This window comes from Capsicum annuum, chromosome 6, assembly GCF_002878395.1.
Source record: "Capsicum annuum cultivar UCD-10X-F1 chromosome 6, UCD10Xv1.1, whole genome shotgun sequence".
NCBI lineage: Eukaryota > Viridiplantae > Streptophyta > Magnoliopsida > Solanales > Solanaceae > Capsicum > Capsicum annuum.
The window spans coordinates 120,409,650-120,417,987 of NC_061116.1; positions in this window are offsets into that span (position 1 = coordinate 120,409,650).

Genomic DNA, 8,338 nt, shown 5'->3' on the forward strand with positions numbered 1-8,338 from the left:
GGGGTATTTTTTATCCTTTTCCGAATTCTGTTAGAGGGAGGGGTATTTTTGAGCCAAATATTTAACGGAGGGGTATTTTTTAGCCAAAAATCTAATGAGGGGCATTTTTGAGCTATTTCAGATAGCTCAGGGGTATTTTTGAATTTTTTTGTTTTTAATTTAATGTGTGTGTGGTGGGGGTGAGGGGTAGGAAGATAGAAATTGGGAAAAACTCATTATTTTTTTTGAAAAAAAAAAGGACTATTTTTCATTTTAATTCGCTTCAAAAAGGATTATTATTTTCTTAGTACTTTAATTTCAACTTTACACATTACATATTTAAAATCATAAAATTAAAGAACTGTTGTAAGCTTGTAGTTTAGCCATGGTGGGATTAAAGGAGGGGCCCGCATGTAAAAACTCAACACCCAGTTTCCTAAAGAGTCCCTAATAACTCCACCCAAACCTGCAATCAGGTTATTCTTCATAAAAGCTCGATCAATATTCAATTTCAAGCAACCGCTACTTGGTGGGTACCAAGCCACACAAACAATAGCTTTTTCAGTATGGTGCGATTCCGAAGTAGTGTAAATATATTTTAACACCCTCGTGAGGACAAGGTTGTAAGAGAGAGGTTGCAATTGATCATGAGTTTCATAAAAGATAGTGTGATTCCAGTAGATCCATATGTTCCATAAAGCAAAGGGATAACAATCTTTCTAGTTCATATTAGAATTTTGCAGAAAAATATTTAGGTTGTTGATGTTGGTGAGCTAATGAGTGAGGGTTTTATGATGTTATACATATTTAGGCTCATACTTAACCAAAACCTCCTAATTCTAGGGCAGTTGAAGAAAATGTGGGATATTGTTTTGTTTGCGCTTATACAGATAGTACAAGTAGCATTTATTATAATTCTAAGATAAAAAAGTTAAGAATTCGAAGAAGGTTATTTTATGGGAGCATAACTAGAGGAACATTTTAATTTTGGGTAGGGTATTAAGAGTCCAGATCCATTCGAATGGATAAGTATTGTTGAACTCATCTTCAGAATAGAGCAGGAGACAGGCCGATTTGGTAGAGAATAAACCATTAGAGTTTAAGGGCCAATATTGACACGACCCATCAGGGCCTTGTCATAATGGGAATCTCAAGTCCAACCTGGACCGCAGACCACCTCCGATACCCAATCCAACCAACCAATGTATGTCCTGAGTTGGATGAATTCTGAACATATAACAAAATAGTGTAATTGTATAAATCCAGGCTTTGAGATAGGTCTATGACAGCGATCGACCCAAATGAGTCCAACCGTTCAAACCCAACCATTAACCAATTACCAAACCAAAGCCATAAGCCAACAATCAAAACGATAACTAAACTAAGTTCCTGTCCATAACATAATATAAGAGGATGGGACACTCATAAATTTAATCCAACGGTATCATCTCCAATATCAATGTCAATACTAAGGCTGACACCACTACTGATCCCATCCATTCCAACCTATAGTAGTTCCACAAGAGCCTCTAACCAAAAGAATAACAATATCCATAAAATGACCAAAATATGAAAAGATGTCCATGATATGAAATGGAGCCTTCCTAAGTATGGAAGCTCAGCACTTCAATCCAATCGTGCTGATCTCGATATCCGATTACTATGTAAGAGGAGTAGAATGGTTGGTTCCTGCATCACGTAGGAATACAACCACTCGAGGACGGGTTAGCGGGTGAATGCTAGAAAGTACTCAAGATAAGGATAAAGTAATTCCAACCTTTATACCCAAGTAAACCAACTGTGCACACACATCTATACATATATACATATACAAACCATGTCGGGAAAAAGAACCGGGTTTATCTTGCATTTAAAACCATTAACCTAGGTATGTGTAGACCGTCCTAGAACAACCCACGGGCTATATGGGTCCAGTGTAACCTAGGGTGTGCAAAAATCGAACCGATAGATAAATCGAACCGATAAAAATGCTATTGGGTTATTGGTATTGGGTTATTGGGTTAACGGTTTTTTGTTGGTTTTATAAAAATTTTATCGGGTAAACAATTCGATTTTGATTTTAGCTTATTAGGTTATCGGTCAAACCGATAACCCAATAAGGATACACTAAGTTATTGTTTTACCCCTATTTATGTTATATATATAAATATTTATATGACTTATATACATATACACACACACACACTATTTATTCACAATTCAGTCATTCACAAAGTATTAACCTATTTAGGGTAACAAAGGCATAATATAAAGCACGGGTAGTATCGTATTGGAAATAGGGGCGTACATAGGTCGGGTTGGTTTGATTTTTATTAAAAAAAAAATCAATAATTTCGGTTTATTAAAACTATAAACCAAATCAAACCAACATAAAATTGGTTTTTTCGGTTTAGATTTTAGTCGATTTTTCGGATTTTTCAATTTTTTTAGTTTTTTTGAGTTTTTTTTATAATATTTAGTTTTTACAATTATATTGTGATCAAAGACTAGATCAAATATGTTTTCACTCAAGTGCTAATGAAAAACCATAATTATGAAAAAATAAGGAGCAGAAAACTCTCTTGATACTAAAAAGTGAGATGAAGAGTGAAAACTTTAGGTTTTAAGTTTGTATTGGATTTTGGATTATTTAATTAGCAATTAATGGACAAATATTACAACTTAAAGGTTCAAATCTAAATATATATCTACATCTACTTTCAAATTATTGAAAATTACTAAAACTAGTTGAAAAAGTATTTAAAAAGTAGATTATAACTAATATTTTATGTATAAAAAAGTTCGAATATTATATAAATATATTATGTCGGTTTGATTCGTCAGCACCAAACCAAATCAAGAATGGTTGGTTTTTTTTTCTAACGCCAAACCAATCAAACCAAATCATAAGTCATTTTTTTTCTCAGTTTGGTTTGGTTCGTCGGTTCGGTTTGACTTAGCGGTTTAGTCTGTACACCCCTAATTGGAAAGCTTGAAGCATTTAGTAGCTTCCAACAATTAGGATTCAATTTTTTCCAAACTAACATCCAGTTCAATTTTGAAGATTCTTATAAACTAAACTGCGTTGCGTAGGATTTTAGTGATAATTATGATTTTGTTTTTTTGTTAGATGTTACTATTTCTATTTTATGAGCATTTTCTTATTGGTTAAATTGAAAACCAATCCGTTAAGGACTAAAAATCGATAAACCGAAAATCGATAAGAAAATATCTTATTAGTTGGTTATTGATTTTGCATATTTAAAAACTGAAAACCAATAAACTGAATCAATAACACCTAAAACCAAACCAAACCAAACCAACCGATGCACACCCCTAAGTGTAACCCCTTGAAGGGGCCCTGATGCGTGTAATCGCACGAACCGGAGATACCATAAGAGTAGAGGATTTTTGAGTACCCTTCGCTCTCCATGATACATATGTACAGTGTACTTTGAGGATTACCATGTACCTCATAGTATCATATATGGTCGCTATGACCAACCCTCATGTCAGCAAACATGAGTCTCCAATGTCCGTTTATTAGACTCGCACCTTCACGATTAGTTATCACACGCCGCCATTATTGCCCAATTAAAACCATTAACATCCAACCAAACTATTACACCATTATTATTAACCAAGTCTATGAGTAGTCGTATCATCATACCAACTATAACTTGCAAGCAATGTCCTTAGCCAACCTTTTTATGTAAAAAAGATTCTCATATACCCATAGATTACATTATCAAGTTAACTTGGGGGAGTCCCGTGTACCCCACAAGTGTTCCATTATTAAGTTTGCTTGGGGGAATTCCATGTACCCCACAAGATGTTCATTAACATATTTACTTGGGGGATTCCATTATACCCTACAAGGAAGTTTAATTAGCCATGACCATGACCACCAAACCTTACCATTTTAACCATTCCAAACTATTTAGGCCATTTAGAGTTCCATTACCAAACCATACCATGCAATAGTTTTATTAAAAGTCCAATAATACAGTAAAAGCATTATCATAGGAATTTTATCAAATATGTTGGGGGCATAGTGTTTCCAAAACAAAATCCAATTACCAATTAACCATTCTCATACAACCAATTGTCCAAACCACCATTAATGCATGTAAAAACATAAAAAATATATGGGTAAACCATAACCAAATATTTAATATCAAAACCACAACATATATTTGAAAACACCATACAATAATTATGCCATGAAAATATTGTATAAAAGATACCTTTAGTTAGAAATAACAACGATGAAGAGAAATTACCCATACAAGCCCCAAATTGATCCTCTAGATAAAACTTTAGCCTTCCTTTATCCAAGAGCCTTAGAGAGCCTTAGAGAGTGTTTCTAAGTATTTTAGATTAGAATAATAGGGTGAATGATATCCCAAGTGTGATATAAGATGTGGGGTCCCAAGGAGTTATAAGGAGAAATGTCCAGATTATCCCCAACTTAAATTGTATAAAGTCCCGCAGGAGAGTACTGTTGACACCTAATTTTTGCCCTCCATCACTAAATTTAATCCTGAGTTTCTTCAGTTTTTAATAAACTAAAATAATTATTTCATCCAAATAAAAAAAAACTTAAAATATTTTTCGTGCGTGATTTTGTCATTTTAATTAGCGATTATATACTATCGTTTTCAATTATACGAGATTATATAATTTGTTACTTAGATATTTATTTTACAAAATATCGGATTTAATTAAGGCTTATCTTGAAATAAATTCAAATGATTAAAATCTTAATTTAAATATAATTTATTCTCAAAAATAATTTATTTGGATAAATATGCATTCATTTTATTAAATCAAGAAGCTCGGGATTAAAAAAAAAAGGTATTAATTCATATCAAATTTTAATTTAATTTAGCCAATCTATTAGATTTGATCATAATTGAAAATTGGTCATAATTGCAATACAATTCGTCAATTAATTTTTAATTTGGTCAAAATAAATAAATATGGCTAAATTTTAAATTTCAATTGGGGTTATATTTTAAATAACCCCAAAATTCTCAAGAACTCTCATCACTTTTACCCAATTCCCACCAAAAAATAAATTCGAATTGTACTATTCCCCCCAACTTTGTCCTTTTCCAATTTTGAAATTTAAAGATTGTACTACATTGTACTATTTCTCCTCACATTATCTTCTACCTCACCTTATCTTTAATTTTTATATTTCAAAACCCCCCTAAATGCTTTTTCTCCCACATTGGTAGATGACAAGAAATAAATATCTATCCTTTCCTATGAATACTTTTCTCCCACATTGGTGGAAAAGGAAAAAAATACCTCATTCTCTCCTATAAATATTACCACTACTTTGGTAGAGAGAGGAGGGAAAATGAAGAAAAAAAAAAGAGGTTAGAAAGGTCAAAAATCCTTTTAAGCAAAATAGTTATTTTTATTTAGTAAAAAATTTTGTTTCATAGAGTTGGTCGGCTAATCAAAATTTTTGAGTTGCCGGCGACGTTTTTCGGTGGTAGTTGATTCCGACGAAGCTCGTAGTCTCGTTTTGCTGCCCCCCAAAAGGTAAACACACCTTTTTTTTATTTTAGTTTTTATTATTGTTTTCTTCTTCATCTTTTTTCTTCTTTGTATCGTAGTTCGTAGATATAATTTTGTTTGCTGGGATTGTATGCTGTAGATGGCCTTGAAGGCCCTAGGACGTTGTAGTATCGATATTCTAATTATTTTCATGTTCATGATATAAAAATAAGCTAACAATAGTTGTATGTGCCTTTTTTGACTTTATTCTTTGATTATTTTGGATAAAGTTTCAATCTTTGCTTAAAAGATGTATTTATACTTTGTTTAAACTCATTGTTGTTGGATATATTTGTTTTTAGTATGTAAAGTTATTTTCTTTATTTTTAAAAGAATAGTTAATGTTGAATGTTTTGCCTTTTCGCCTTATTCTTTGGTTATTTTGGGTAAAGTTTAGATCTTTGCTTGAAAAACATAATCATGTCTTGTTCAAACTCATTGTTGTTGAATATGTTTATTTTTAGCATGTAAAGTTATTGTCTTTTTGTTGGAAAGAATAGTTAATATTGATTGTTTTGCGTTTTGACCTTATTCTTCGATTATTTTGGATAAAGTTTAGATCTTTACTTGAAAAGACATACCCATGTCTTGTTTAAATTCATTGTTGGTAGATATATTTGTTTTTAGCATGTAAAGTTGTTTCCTTTATGTTGAAAAGAATTGATAATATTGATTGTTTCTCATTTTTTTACTTTATTCTTTGATTATTTTGGATAAAGTTTAGATCTTTACTTGAAAAATAATACCCATGTCTTGTTTAAACTTATTGTTGGTAGATATGTTTTTTTTAGCATGTAAAGTTGTTTATTTTATGTTGGAAAAATAGTTATTATTATTTCTTGCGCCTTAATAAAAATAGTAATTAGTTAAGTCAAGAATTTGTCATTTTCTTCCTAATTATTTTAATGGATTTCAAAACCCTCATATAAGATATGAAGTGTTAGTTTTATTTTTCATCCAAGATGTTTATTCCTTTTTGTTCGCATGTTGTCTTTTCAAAATGATAAGAAAGTTCGAACTTTCGCGGCAAAAAAAAATTATTTGGATTTTTGTGACTTATGCATAGTATGATTGTGAAACGATATTTCACTTTTAGAAATGTTAAACTTTTATTCTTATTTTCTTACTCCGGATTGTTATATGTGCTCTTTATGTGTGTAAAGACTTGATTCATGTCTCTCTTTTATTCATAATATCAAAAGAGAATCAACGATGTCTTAGAAATATAAACCATAGATCGTTACACGTTTTCCCATAAAATGTTGATTGTGATTTAGATGTATGAATTTTCATTAATGTCGCCTTAATTGAGATTTAGGATTCTCTTGCTTGAAAATTTAAACTTTATTTTCTTTTGTTATATGGATTAGTATCTATGTTTGTTCAATTTTATAAGTCATGAGTATTTTCCTTGTTGCCTCATCCCTTTACTTTCGCAAGCTTACGTTGTTTGTTTCTTGTATTAATTCATTGAATATGACCTTCTTCCTTTTACCTTTATTCATTCTTGTATGAACATAAATCATGAGGCATGTAAGTGGGTGTCTTTGCTTTGCATTTTATTTGTTGACTCTCATTCTTATGCAAGTGTGCTTATCATTGTCATTCAAAAATTGGTTCTTGATAGTTTTTTTTTGCTTTGAAATATGTCACTTTTATGTCTTGAACGTATATTAATTTCTTAATTTTTTTTTGCATGCAAAAAATGCCTCGAGTCCAAATGGACTCCTCTCCTCTTGCATTCCATAATAGGTAAATGAGGCTCACCCCTTCGAGTCAAGTTCGAAGTTTAAACCTAAGGTCCACTACATGGCGTGCGGGTGCTAGAAGATAGACAAAGAAGGAAAATGGGTCAAAATCCATTGATGAGGTCACTAAAAGACTTGAAAAGTCACAATTTTTATTATTGTCTTCTTTTTATTTATTCATTTAGTCATTTATTTATTCATTCATTTCGGCCTCGAAGCCAAAGTTGTATTTAATACAGGTGGAGCAAGACTCGAGCCAAAGGCTCGAAAAATAGTTTAGGACAGGTGAAATGGGTCGGAAGCCCAACTAGACTAGGACAAGTCTCGTTGATTTGGGCCCAATGTCCTAAATCTTTTACTTTCTCCCCCCTTCCTCTTTTATGTGTTTATTAGTTTTGTTTAGACTAAGTTAAAATCACTACTAAATCGCCTAAATCTATTTTACACCAGTCTTTTTTTTTTTTTGAAAAAATTAAATCACTATTTCAACAAATTAATCTTTTCGAAGTTAATCAAAAGACGATTTTCAAACAGTCCGGATAACCGCAAGTTAGCGAACGTTTTAGGTGCCTAACACCTTCCTAAGAAATTAATAGGAACCGCTTATCTAGAATCTTTAACTTAAAATGATTTTCCTATTTTTAATCGTTTAAAATATTTTATAAAGGTTTCTTAATTCCTTTTCAAAATTAAGTGGTGACTCTCTTCAAAAGTCAAAATTTCGTTAAAACAGAAATGACGACTCGCATCTCATGGCATTTCCTGCATCTTATAAACTGTTTTGGGGTTTTGTGGATGTCCCGACCCTTGTTGTTCAATTCCAAAATGTGTTGGAAATATGAACAGATTATCAGCACGTGAGTCATCTGACACTGTTCGTATTTTCAAACTCAAGTTGTCCGCTTGAGAACCAGTGTCCAAGCCCACTCTAGACACCAAGGATAGAACGAAACCAAAACCCTATTTTAGCCATGTGCCTAGGACGACCCAATATCCGAGCGGGGTATGGGGCCCATTAGAAAACCTGCCCTATGTCTATT